Source organism: Linepithema humile, chromosome 1 (genome assembly GCF_040581485.1).
Source record: "Linepithema humile isolate Giens D197 chromosome 1, Lhum_UNIL_v1.0, whole genome shotgun sequence".
Taxonomy (NCBI): domain Eukaryota; kingdom Metazoa; phylum Arthropoda; class Insecta; order Hymenoptera; family Formicidae; genus Linepithema; species Linepithema humile.
Genome location: NC_090128.1, coordinates 14,016,972 through 14,031,732, shown reverse-complemented (window position 1 = coordinate 14,031,732; position 14,761 = coordinate 14,016,972). Strand labels below are relative to the sequence as shown.

The following is a 14,761-nucleotide window of genomic DNA, read 5'->3' as shown; positions in this document are numbered from 1 at the left end:
ATCATCATCTTGAAATGATGGAAAAATTTTTCGACGCATTACATCGTTAGCATCACAATGTATATATCCCATTAACTGTTTCCCTTTCACAAGTTGATTTTTTTGACCTTTCTCATAAGCTGGGTTACATTTCTTAAAATGTATTCTTAAAGTTTTCTTAGAAAAAAATCCTTTGCAATGACTGCAACATACGTAGCTTTCAACCGTATTTTTAAATTTTGTTTGAGTACGTCGACAAGTTATGAGAACTCTTGTATTTAAATTGGCATCGGTGTTATGAAGATAATTTCCATATTTCCGAATTTTTTCAATAATTTTGCGTCGTTCTGGATTGCCTTTTGGAAAATGCATAAATTTTTTAACATCTAGTTCTTTTTTGTGTTTTAATTCCAAATGCCGAGCAAATTTTGTTTGGAGCTTTTTGCAATAAGGGCAAAAATATTGTTTAAGAGGATGCTGAAGTCATATTGTTACCGACCGAACTTCTAATTTTCTGGAAAGTATGGCATTTTTTATTGCTTTGATAGAATTACAAATCCTTTGGTGTAAGTAAAGTGCACATGCTAATCTTTCGGTGGATAGTGAAATTTAAACCAAAAAATAAAAAAAATTTTTGAAAATTTATCGACAATGTCACCTCAAAAAATTATATCTTTTATATCAAAATTATACTGCTTCAATCTGCAAAACAAGAGTGTGTGCCGAAGAAGAGCGTATGAAACAATAATGGAAAACCAAAAAAATAGAGCTTAGAGACTTATTTTTAAAATGCCATACTTTTCCAGATTTATGCAAAGCATGCGTGCAATATAGAAGAAAATGGTAAAAAAGAGCTATAGATTAGTTCCGCGATTTTGGGATAGAGGCGCTATACAGTTCTCAGTGCTATCTGTCATATACAGAATCTTTTAGGTTAGTTATGTGTGTTAGTTGTGCGTGTGTGTGTGTGTGTTTGTGTTATGTGCTACAAAACCCGGCTGAAAAAAATGGGTTGAAGGCACTCTGAAGGATAAAAAAGTGTATGTATTATACATAAATTTTGCAACATTTTTGCAAATATTTATATTATTTAGTTACATACATTCATATTCTAATTTCTGTAAAATACTTTTATTCATGTGCTTCATGTGTTTATATTATATATATTATGTGCTCCATATTATGTATATTCACATCAAAGTATCTATGTAAAAAGTTAATATTATTTTGTATATATTTTTATAATAAATGTATATGTCATATAACTTATTTATAAAGCATGAAATATAAAGGTATTTTTAGTTTCTTGTATGTATCACTTGTAAAAAAATTTGGATAAAAAAAACATTAATTTTGTGACTTGCAATAATCTGTTTCAATATATACTTCTTTTAAATACTGACAATTAGCCTTATTTTATGCGTTTACCTTGGTATCTAAAATACACATCAAAATGTAAAATTAATTTCTAGTTCAGTAGAAAAAAAACATTGTAGTCTTACACCAGAGAAGAATGGTAAAATATCATGTATATGTAATAACAAATAAATCACTCTTCCACTGACATTATACACAACTTTGCAGAAATAATTTTATTCTGTGAATTTTGAATGTGTGGTGCAGTTTAAAACACACAGTCAAAATATGTTTATATTTTTTAAATAATAGTTCTGATTTTTCATGAATCACAGTGGTTTTATAAAATGTTCAATTTTAACAGTTTTTATTAGACTGTACTTTAGACAATATTATATTTTGCCATTTCTCTCTGTTGTAAGACAAGAATGTTTCGTTTCTACTGTAATACAAATACATTTTCGATTTTGATACGTATTTTAAATACCAAGTTAATCACATAAAATAAGGCTAATTGTAAGTATTTAAAAGAAGCATATAATAAAACAGATTATTGCAAGTCGCAAAATTAATGTTGTTTCTTTTATCAAGATTATTTTACAAATAATAGACACAAAAAAATAAAAATATCTTTATATTTCATGCTTTAGAAATAAAAAATATGGCATATATCATACATTTATTGTAAAAAAAGTATACAAAATAATGTCAATTTCTTAGAAAAATATTTTGATATGAATATAGATAATATGGAGCATATAATATACATTATATATATACATAGAGCATATGACGTAATAAAAGTATCTTACAATAAAGAATAAGACAAGCCAGAGGCGGTTTTCTCGTGGACTGGCATTAGAAAATTCTTATTCTTGTCTTTAAGCCAGAGGCGGTTTTCTCGTGGACTGACATTAGAAAATTCTTATTCTTGTCTTCAAGCCAGAAGCGATTTCCTCGTGGACTGGCAATATAGAATAAGACAAGCCAGAGGCGGTTTTCTCGTGGACTGGCAATATAGAATAAGACAAGCCAGAGGCGGTTTTCTCGTGGACTGGCAATATAGAATAAGACAAGCCAGAGGCGGTTTTCTCGTGGACTGGCATTAGAAAATTCTTATTCTTGTCTTCAAGTCAGAAGCGGTTTTCTCGTGGACTGGCATTAGAAAATACTTATTCTTGTTTTCAAGCCAGAGGCGGTTTCCTCGTGGACTGGCAATATAGAATAAGACAAGCCAGAGGCGGTTTTCTCGTGGACTGGCAATATAGAATAAGACAAGCCAGAGGCGGTTTTCTCGTGGACTGGCATTAGAAAATTCTTATTCTTGTCTTCAAGCCAGAGGCGGTTTTCTCGTGGACTGGCATTAGAAAATACTTATTCTTGTTTTCAAGCCAGAGGCGGTTTCCTCGTGGACTGGCAATATAGAATAAGACAAGCCAGAGGCGGTTTTCTCGTGAACTGGAATTAGAAGAAAATTCTTATTCTTGTCTTCAAGCCAGAGGCGGCTTTCTCGTGGACTGGCAATATAGAATAAGACAAGCCAGAGGCGATCTAACGTCAGCTGACAGTTTAGAAAAAAGAGAGCTAAAGGCGATTTATTCGTGGACTGGCAAATTGTAAGAAATATTGTCAGAAATGATCTAACGTCAGCTAACAATTTTTAATAAATATTGTCAGAGGCGATCTAACGTCAGCTGACCGTTTAGAAAAAAGAGAGCCAAAGACGATTTATTCGTGAACTGGCAGATTTTAAGAAATATTGTCATAGGCGATCTAACGTCAGCTGACAGATTTGAAGAAATACGTATTTATTTTAGTTAGCAATTTACTGCACGTGTGGTCTGTTTATATTTTATCAGATAATTTATAAGGTCATTTAACCTTTTTTCTCGCAATTAAAATTCTAGCGTATAGCTGAATGATGTACATACGAGACAAAATAGACTTATACAAGGTGTCTAATAGATATAAGTTAGATATGATAAAATATTTTATTTGAAAAATGTATGTATAATACTATATATCTAATTGGAAAAATATGTTATATGCTTTTCCTAAATTTATTCTTATGTAATTAATACAAAATAAATAAATAAGTTAATTAATTATTGAATACATACATATACATATTGAATATAGTTATCTTTATTTTGTATTTTATATAACTGAAATGATATATACTTCCATTATTTCAGTCATTATCATATAAAATACAAAATAAAGATAACTATTTATTGAATATATGTGTATATGTATATATTAATTAATTGATTAATTAGTTATTTAGTATTTACTACATAAGGATAAAAATAAGAAAAGTATATGACATTTTTCTTCAGTGATATATATAGTATTATATGTATATTTTTCATTTATTATTTTGTCATATTTAGTTTGTATTTATTTGACACCTTGTATACGCTTATGTTTTCTCGGACATTATATTGCAGCCTTGCAACGAAATTTCAGTCGAGGAAACAAGCGCAAGCATCGTTTGTTTACAAACTTCCGATGACACACGTACACAGACCACACGTCAGTGTAGTGAGTCACCACTACAAACAAATGCGTACACACGGACCTACGCGGCATAGGTCCGTAGGCTGCGCCGATAATGTCATTTCATTTTTAGTACCATCGAAATGATGGCGCTTTCGCGTCGGAGTTCGCCCGTCACTTCAGCATCCTCTTAAGTAAATGATCTTTGCTTTGAGAAACAGGTACATAAATGTCACGAATATCAACTAAAGGTGCATTATTATTAATGGAAAAATTTAATTTATCATTTATGTTAGAATTTGTTTCATTTATTGTAGTGATACTACTGCTTGGTACATAATTCGAACTATCTTCACATTTGTTATCTGCCGTTGTATCATTGTCTTCTTTTGAATTAGACTTTCCAATAATGTTAGATTCCATGTTATTTTGATATGAAAAATTCACAATGTGATCGCAAGATTTTTCCCCGTTTTTGATTATATTATCAGAATTTTCGATAACTTGTTCTTCAGTAATGGAGGAAATATTTTTTTCCGTGACATTTGATTCCATACTCAAATTTTTTAGCCAATCATCTCCGACAACTTTCATAATTTCTGACACACCGCTAGGCGAACTACTTTCAATAAATATGTCGGTTGAATTTTGATGAATTGCAGATAAATGCATATCAAATTGATTCTCTGTCGTTGGTGGTATTTTAATAGGTGTCGAACAATTAGTGTCTTTTATAAAGTTAGAATATCGTGTTTGATTAGGTGATAGCAGTGATCTCGATTCATCTTTTCTATTACTCATACCGTTGTTAATATCGTCTAGCTTTCTTTGTAAAACTGTATATGAATCTAAAAATTAATAATTAAAATTTGATATCAAAATGTATGTAAAATATTTGCTAATAGTAATAATAATAATAAATATAATCAAAATACAAAATAAACAGTCATCCGTCCCTAAACTATACTTACTATAAAACTTATCTAATAGGTTATATTTATAGATTATTAGAATTAACGTACCATCAGTGTTTAATAAACAGCATTCATATGACGATCCCTTTAATTTAACAAGACAATCTTTTCCTTCAATAATTTTTACTTTTTTTGAAAGAGTTACAAGGCATTCTTGGTTATCAAATTTTATTAATAAATACATGACTGCAAGAAATGTTTGGCAAGTATATATTATCGACTTTCTTTGATTAAGATTGTGGTTATCTTGTGCAGACACTTTCTGAAAAAAAGTTTAACAATTAAACTGATTCACTTTTTAGAATCGTTTCTTTGGGGTCGCGGCACACTATTGCAATTGTGTACACGAATCGGTTAATACCGCCAATATCGCATTAATGCCGTCCGTAATTAAATTTCGGGGGATCCCTAGGACTACCTAGGACGGACCAACGCTTGACGCGATCACGCGAGACACGAGGGGCCGAGTAGTGGGGCAGGAGGACAGTAGTAGGGTAGTGGGGGAATAGTAGTGGGGCGCGCTTCTATCTTGCATCCCTCGCGCAAGACGGACGATGGAGAGAGAAAGCGATATGCGACGTGCTATGCGTTAATGCCGTCCAATAGCTGTCTCACTCACTCGACACTCGAGTAGGATAGAGTGAGTGAGAGAGCAATACGGTCGGCTGGACAGCCGGGCGGTTGAATCGCGTGACTGAGGCGCGTGCCCCGAGCGCGCTCCCGTATTATGCGTATGTTTACGCATTTTTAAATATCAAAATGATTATTTTGTATATGTATATATTATTAAATAATTTTCTTTTATACATATATACATATACATATACAGGGTGTTTTATAATGTCCGTGCCAACGCTCGTGTACGGATAGAGTGCGGTAAACTGAATAGAAAAGTCCTTTACCGTTTTGCAATTTTTGCAATAGTAATTGAGATATTAATTAAAAGGGATTGACGAATAATCGCGCGTTGATCGCGGCTAGATCGTAGGCTGTACGCTCTAGGCGTGACAGCAATGAGAATTGCATGGCAACGAAAATAACAACGCATATCACTCCTGCTCTCGCTACGTGTTATTTTTCGTTGCCATGCGATCCTCGTTGTTGTCACGTTTAGAGTGTACAGTCCACAATCTAGCTACGCGCAACGCGCGATTATTCGTCAATTCCTTTTAATTAATATCTCAATTACTATTGCGAAAATTGCAAAACGGTAAAGGACTTTTTTATTCAGTTTATCGCACTCTATTCGCACACGAGCGTTGGCACGGACATTATGAAACACCCTGTATATAAATAATATATATACTATTAATTAATTTTCTTTCATATATATTCCGTCGTATGCCGATCATATAATTTGAGGACAGTCGATCGTACACAATTTGAGTATGTCGATCGTAATGTGAGGATAATCTCCGATCAATGCCTTTGTTCAAGAAATCTTAAAGTATAAATAAAATTTTATATTGCACTTTAAGGTGATGTAGTCCCCATAAAACCAATAAAACGGAAATATCCCAAAATATGGGGTGTACACATATATATATGTATATTGTATATATACATAGAGTATTTATTGGAGACATTTTTAAAAGTGTGCGTATACTTTGAGGACTTTTCGATACCTTGGGGACATTTTTATTCTTTTATGGATATTTTGAGATTTCTTTATATGATTTTCATTGCACGTTATTTTGCCATTAATTTTGCATTTCAATTACACGTAATTTACATAATGAACAAAATAAATTTAATTAATCAAAATTATAACCCATTTAATGAAAATATTTTAGCAAATGGCAGAACGATGGCATGACGTAATCAAAAATTTAATTTTGTTATATGATTATTAATTTTGCTCATTTTCTATTACCTTCTTATATTCACTCATTTTTTTTAAAGAAATACGGATACAAAAAATATATTTAACAAAAGAAATTCGTACTTTAATTGCATAAAATATGCTTAAAAAACTTTGAAATAAGACACTTATTTTGACAACAAAATATACTCTATGTTGTGCCCTTGGTGATAGGGCACGGGTTCGGGATCTGCCGAGGAGTTAGGCCGGGAATCCGGGAATAATCCTTTGATGTTTTTTCAATAAAAAACAGTCTCCCATATATTTATTGGTTTCTTGTTCTATTACAAATTCCCTTACTTCTAGTTAGTCTAGGTTCCGTCAGGAATCCTTGTCTTAATGTGGTATCACGGAGCCCCAAGTTATTCTTATTCGCTTTTAGCGAATTGTTATAATTCGCGTTCTTCTAGATTTGTGGTCCCAACGGACATACGTCCGTTTCTTGTGACTGATAGTTTTAGACCCGCCGTCGTGATCTCGCGACGGCGATTTTATATACGTGAAACTGCACTTGATTGCAGTTTTTACGATCTAACTTGCTGACGAAATTCGATCGTTCGTCAGCATTGTCGCGTAAAAAGTGAATTAGGTTTTAATTTTCGCTGCGCGATTTATCCGGTGTCTCGCATGAGCCGGAAACTGAATATTAGATATCTTAATCTGATATGCAATAGATATTTTCTTATATTTTATTAATATATATATATTTTATTATTAATAATTGGTTGTGGTTCTTTGGACCCACAACATCTAAAAGTTGAGATAAAACGTTTAATTTAAGGACATTTCCGTCGTATGCCGATCATATAATTTGAGAACAGTCGATCGTACATAATTTGAGGTATGTCGATCGTATAATGTGCGGATAGTCCCAATCAATGCCTTTGTTCAAAAAATCTTAAAGTATAAATAAAATTTTATATTGCATTATAAGGTGATATAGTCCCCATAACACCAATAAAACGCAAATATCCCAAAATATGCGTTGTACATATATATTTGTATATTGTATATATATATATATATATATATATATATATATATATACATAGAGTATTTATTGGAGACATTTTTTCGAGCGTGCGTATACTTTGAGGACATTTTGATACTTTTGTCTAACATATACTTTGAGGACTGCAAATTATGATATTGACTGGATGTAGGGGCCAATTAGTATTATTTTATAGCATTTTCCTCAAACTATACATTGACTGTTATTCAATTATTTAATGAATTCATTAAATAATTTCTGCTTAACATGGGAATAAAAACTCATTATGTGATTAATAATATAATAAATAATTTTAATATTATTACAAAATTAGTAATCAGTATAAACAGAAAGCTTTTTATATATTTGTCTTTAAATTTTATTTAAAATATGTATAATATTTAATATACTTTATACATAAATATTAATAATTTTTAAGTTTTTTTTATTATTTAATTTTTTTATTATTTATTCACTAAATGCAAATTTAGCTACATCAATAAATAAAATAATTTTTACTGCAATCAAGTTCTAATTGTATATGTAAATAACAAGAATGTTAAAGTCAAAAATATGGATCTTTTGGAATACGTCCATCATTATCCCCAATAAAAAAATTCATTGATAACAAACAAATATCTTAATTTTTATTTACCAATTTAAATGCGTCATAATATAAGTTCGTTAAACTTATTTCATTTTTTATATAAATTACGTGTAATTGAAATATAGGATTAACTGTAAAATAATGTGCAATAAAAACTATATAAATTTGAAATCCCAAAATATGTATAAAAAAATTAAAATGTTCCCATTGTATTAAAATGTTCTCAAAGTATACATAGCCTCGAAAAATGTTTACAATAAGTGCTTTAAATATATTATAAATGTATTGTTATAAGAAACATATATGTATTATATGTATAATTTCATATAAATTTAATTAACTTATATACAGGGTGTCCGACAATTGCTGAATCACCTCTCGAGTGTAGGTAGAGCAGGTTAAATTGAGTAGAAAAGTCCTCTACCATTTTGCGATTTTTGCAATAATTAATGAGGAATTAGTTAAAAAATATCGGCCAATTCGCGCGAGTTTAAGTGCGCAGCGAGAAGAGACCCGTGGCGGTACAGTCCACTGTTATTTGGTTACTAGGCACACGATGAAGCGTTGGGAGGAGCGCTCTACAATTGACAACGGCAACATACGAGCGGTGCTGAACGCTAGATCCTTGCGTTCTAGCAACCACGTAACAGTGGGCTGTCTCTTCTCGCTGCGCGCTTAGACTCGCGGAAATTGGCCGATCTTCTTTAATTAATTTCACATTAATTATTGCCAAAATCGCAAAACGGTAGAGGACTTTTCTACTCGGTTTAACCCGCTCTACCTACACCCGAGAGGTGATTCAGCAATTGTCGGACACCCTGTATAATGAATATATATATAGGGTGTTTTATAATGTTCGTGCCAACGCTCGTGTGCGAATAGAGTGCGGTAAACTGAATAGAAAAGTCCTTTACCGTTTTGCAATTTTTGCAATAGTAATTAAGATATTAATTACAAGGGATTGACGAATAATCGCGCGTTGCGCGTAGCTAGATCGTGGGCTATACACTCTAAACGTGACAACAACAAGGATCGCATGGCAACGAAAAATAACACGTAGCGAGAGCAGGAGTCATATGCGTTGTTATTTTTCGTTGCCATGCGATTCTCATTGCTGTCACGCCTAGAGCGTACAGCCTACGATCTAGCCGCGATCAACGCGCGATTATTCGTCAATCCCTTTTAATTAATATCCCAATTACTATTGCGAAAATTATCCCAATTACTATTGCGAAAATTGCAAAACGGTAAAGGACTTTTCTATCAAGAGACACGGTAGTGTCTCGCGCCAAGTTCACGCGTAGCGCATAAAACGCAAAGCGACATGACGCGAGACCGACCGTGTATCTTTACGCGAGACCGAAAGTTGAGACGAGCCGAGATTATCGGATCTCAATAATGACTGGGCCGATTGATTTCAAAGTAGGCTCAATCGATAGCGCGTACCCGAATTATGTTATTAAAGTGTGCTTGTTTTTGCTGTGCGTGGTGTACATAAAAAGATATTAATTTTTAAAGTTGAAAAGTCTAAATTTTCATCTATTTTCATGTCAGTCGTCGTCGACGGATGTACGGCTGAAGCGTACAGTTTGGAATTTTTGGCGTTAGGTGCGCTGGTGGCGGTGATAGATATAGTGGCGGTGTATTCAATTCAATGTCAACAAGACACACGATGTCTCGCCTCGCGCTATTATTTTATTATATTTAATCAAGTATGTATATATGTATGATGAAAATATATATACTAGAATAAGTAATAATATGAAAATAAATCTTGATGTTATAAGTGAAAGGTTATGAGTGAATTGTGTTTGTGATTTCGCTTCTTCGCAACATCGTTTTGATATTTTGATTGCGTTAAACTTTAATCAGTAAACTTTGGATCCTACGGAGATCATACATTTTCTATAAATTCAAAGCTATAATACAATTGTTTATTTTTAACTGTTATTTATTGAAAACGTATGATTTCCGTAGGATCTAAAGAGAGAATTGAGAGAAAATATCTGTTAATGACAACGACACTTGTAACTTGTGGTATGTAATGTAATTTCAAATAAGTTTAGAAAAATACAAAGTATTTATTATCTATTTATTCAAATTATAATTTGCTTTTCTGTGATAAATTACAATTTTGTTTACAGAAGCAATACCATATTCTGCTAGCAACAACGGGATAATGGTTTCAAAAGAGCGACCAGAGATTGATTTAAATGCTATTAGAAAACAAATATTTGATTATGATAAATCAAATGTCTTAGATACATTAATGCATCAATATGAAAACAAATTGCCTAATTTAAATATATACGTAATACGGCAATGTTTAGGAGATTTTTTTTCAAAAAGCGTTAAACGGGATGCATGTGAATTTCTTACAGCTCTTTGTACAAAATATGATTATATAAAAAGTTTAATCGAGCATCAAGTCACTTCTGTTAAACGATGCAAAAGTTGTAATAATACAACGACTATTGTTAAAAATAATATCCTTTCAATTCCTGTAAATAAATGAAAGAAAAAAAGTTTAGATCTTAATGAATTATTTAATGCAACGTTTTCTCATTATCAATTACAGAACGAATTATGCAAAAATTGCACAGGAAATGACATATTATGTAAAAGTGAATTTACATTAATCGGAGATATAATGGTCATTCATTTAATATCAGTTCAAGACGGTATACAATCAAAAACAGATAAATTTACTTTGCGTGCTGTCCCAACAACTAAAATAAACATTGTTGGACAATTCTACAAAGTAATGAGTGCTATATTCCATCATGGATCATGTATCGAAAAAGGTCACTACACAAGTATATGTAGAGAAGCAATATCTAACACTTGGATTGAAGCTGACGATGCGCAAATTAGAAATAGACAATGGCCTAGAGGCGCTAAAGATATCTGTATTATTTTCTTACAGAAGATTGATAAGTAATTGTTGATATTTCTTGTTGAATTGAAATTGATGATTAAATTAGAAAAACGCAATGGCCTTAAAACGATATAACTTTTATATAATTTTGTATTTATTTTTATAACATAATCAATCAAAGAGGACCGTCGTATCTTGCATACTGAAAATACGACGGGGGTGGTGGTGGGCTCTTTGCAGCAAAATCTAATTAATATTGTATTAGATAAACTTTTCAAAGAAAACTGATTATTTTTAAAAAAACAAGTGATATCTAGGAAAAATTACCTTTTTAAAAAAAGGTAAAAAAATGGCGCCAAGTACACGTCCTTTCAAAAAAACCTGTCCTATATTAAAAAACCTATAAAAAAAATGTCGAATATGTTAAAAACCTTTCCAAAAAAATGTCGTATATATTAGTAAAAACCTTTCAAAAAAACTGTCTTATATATTAACCCTTTCAAAAAAACCTATCCTACATTAAAAAAATCTTTCAAAAAAAAGATGTTATAAATATTTAAACTTTTCAAAAAAAGCTAACAACAAATATGAAAAATACAAAATATGAAACTTTTTACAAAAAAATGTGATATCAGAAAATGACGCCAAGTAGGACTAAAGAACTATGGAAAAAGTTGTAAACTATTTTTATAAAGACTCTTGTATATAAAGCTGTCATATATATTAATGTTAAATAACTAAATATTTAATTTACTTCTTTGATTGGAGTGTAGATTTTATCCTAAATAGTTTAAACCAATCGGAGAAGCAGATTTAGTTTTCTGATTAATATTAGATAACTTTTGTTTAGTACGCGTACCAAATATTTAATCTACTTCTTTGATTGGTGTACATTTTACTCTAAACAGTTTAAACCAATCGGAGAAGCAGATTTAGTTCTGGTTAACGTTAGATAGCTTAAACCAATCGGAGAAGCAGATTTAGTTCTGGTTAACATTAAATAGTTTAAATCAATCGGAGATTATAAAAATAAATAAGTTAATACGTAAAAAACAAAAAAATAAAATTATTAGAAAATAAAAATATTTAATTAAGAAATAAAAAAAATATATTAAAAAAATTAAAATAAAAAGATTTTTTTCAAAATGCAAAAAAAAACTTGGCGCTGCTACAACCTCAAAATATTATAAAGGAATAAAAAGGAATAATAATGTAATAAATTGACATCATGTAATTGACACATGTAATTGACAAATAAGTTAATCATGTAAGTTAGCAACGTAATTCAGTGTACTGACATCATGTAATAATAAGTTGACATCATGTAAGTTAACAATCTAGTTCAATGTAGCAGCGCCAAGTTTTTTTTTGCATTTTGAAAAAAATCTTTTTATTTTAATTTCTTTAATATATTTTTTTCATTTCTTAATTAAATATTTTTATTTTCTAATATTTTTATTTTTTTGTTTTTTACGTATTAACTTATTTATTTTTATAATCTCCGATTGATTTAAACTATTTAATGTTAACCAGAACTAAATCTGCTTCTCCGATTGGTTTAAGCTATCTAACGTTAACCAGAACTAAATCTGCTTCTCCGATTGGTTTAAACTGTTTAGAGTAAAATGTACACCAATCAAAGAAGTAGATTAAATATTTGGTACGCGTACTAAACAAAAGTTATCTAATATTAATCAGAAAACTAAATCTGCTTCTCCGATTGGTTTAAACTATTTAGAATAAAATCTACACTCCAATCAAAGAAGTAAATTAAATATTTAGTTATTTAACATTAATATATATGACAGCTTTATATACAAGAGTCTTTATAAAAATAGTTTACAACTTTTTCCATAGTTCTTTAGTCCTACTTGGCGTCATTTTCTGATATCACATTTTTTTGTAAAAAGTTTCATATTTTGTATTTTTCATATTTGTTGTTAGCTTTTTTTGAAAAGTTTAAATATTTATAACATCTTTTTTTTTAAAGATTTTTTTAATGTAGGATAGGTTTTTTTGAAAGGGTTAATATATAAGACAGTTTTTTTGAAAGGTTTTTACTAATATATACGACATTTTTTTGGAAAGGTTTTTAACATATTCGACATTTTTTTTATAGGTTTTTTAATATAGTTTAAATATACACAAAGATGATAGTAATAAATATAATAATAAACTAAACGAAAAAATAAATATTAAAAAAAATGTTACAGAAAAAATAAATATTAAGAAAAACGTACCTAAGAAAAAGTGTACAAAAAAGTGAAAATTTAATTAAGTTATACAAATACTTATAAGAATTCCAATATAATGAGTAAATCGTACTCATTTAGCTGCCGATATGACAAAGACTTACACGAATTTTATATAAAACAAAGAAATTTCTTCTGGACTGAAAATGAGATCAAGAGACACGGCAGTGTCTCGCGCCAAGTTCACGCGCAGCGCAAGACCGACCGTGTATCTTTACGCGAGACCGAAAGTTGAGAGGAGCCGAGATTATCGGATCTCAGTAATGCCTGAGCCGATCGATTTAAAAATAGGCTCAATCGATAGCGCTTACCCAAAATATATAATAAAAGTATGCTTGTTTTTGCTCTATATGCTGTATAAATAAAGATATTAAAGTCTAAAGTCGAAATGTCATGAAAACTATGAAAATTATTTCAGTCGTCTGGGATGTACTTTATAAATTCTTGCCGATAGATGGCTATAGTATCTCAGATGTACACATATCGGCATGTGTCGCCGGCAACGCATGCGCAAGCCATGTACATGCGAAGCGCGGAGCTCACATGTACAATGTGACTTGCGCATATATGCGGTAATTCTTTCATTCCTGCTGCTGCTGCTGCTGTTTGTGTCTCAAATCTGGCCACACAGCGGTATACGTGTGTGAAATAAAATATGTGTAATACTCCTACATTGCTGATTGTGCTTGAGAGTTTCGAAAAATATTACGGTGCGGATGATATTTGTTTCTCACTTTAGAGCAGACTCTGTGCGTTGTGCGCAAGCGTTGTACCTATCAAGAGACACGGCAGTGTCTCGCGCCAAGTTCACGCGCAGCGCAAGACCGACCGTGTATCTTTACGCGAGACCGAAAGTTGAGACGAGCCGAGATTATTGGATCTCAGTAATGCCTGAGCCGATCGATTTAAAAATAGGCTCAATCGATAGCGCTTACCCAAAATATATAATAAAAGTATGCTTGTTTTTGCTCTATATGCTGTATAAATAAAGATATTAAAGTCTAAAGTCGAAATGTCATGAAAACTATGAAAATTATTTCAGTCGTCTGGGATGTACTTTATAAATTCTTGCCGATAGATGGCTATAGTATCTCAGATGTACACATATCGGCATGTGTCGCCGGCAACGCATGCGCAAGCCATGTACATGCGAAGCGCGGAGCTCACATGTACAATGTGACTTGCGCATATATGCGGTAATTCTTTCATTCCTGCTGCTGCTGCTGCTGTTTGTGTCTCAAATCTGGCCACACAGCGGTATACGTGTGTGAAATAAAATATGTGTAATACTCCTACATTGCTGATTGTGCTTGAGAGTTTCGAAAAATATTACGGTGCGGATGATATTTGTTTCTCACTTTAGA

General features: G+C 31.4%; 1 long non-coding RNA gene across 1 annotated transcript; it reads left to right on the top strand.

Annotated features, from left to right (window-relative positions):
• Positions 1-10,212: 10,212 nt before the first annotated feature.
• Positions 10,213-10,720, top strand: LOC136999685 (uncharacterized). Its single transcript, XR_010889994.1, has 2 exons — positions 10,213-10,304; positions 10,412-10,720. It is a non-coding gene; the product is annotated as an uncharacterized lncRNA (long non-coding RNA).
• The last annotated feature ends 4,041 nt before the right edge of the window (positions 10,721-14,761 follow it).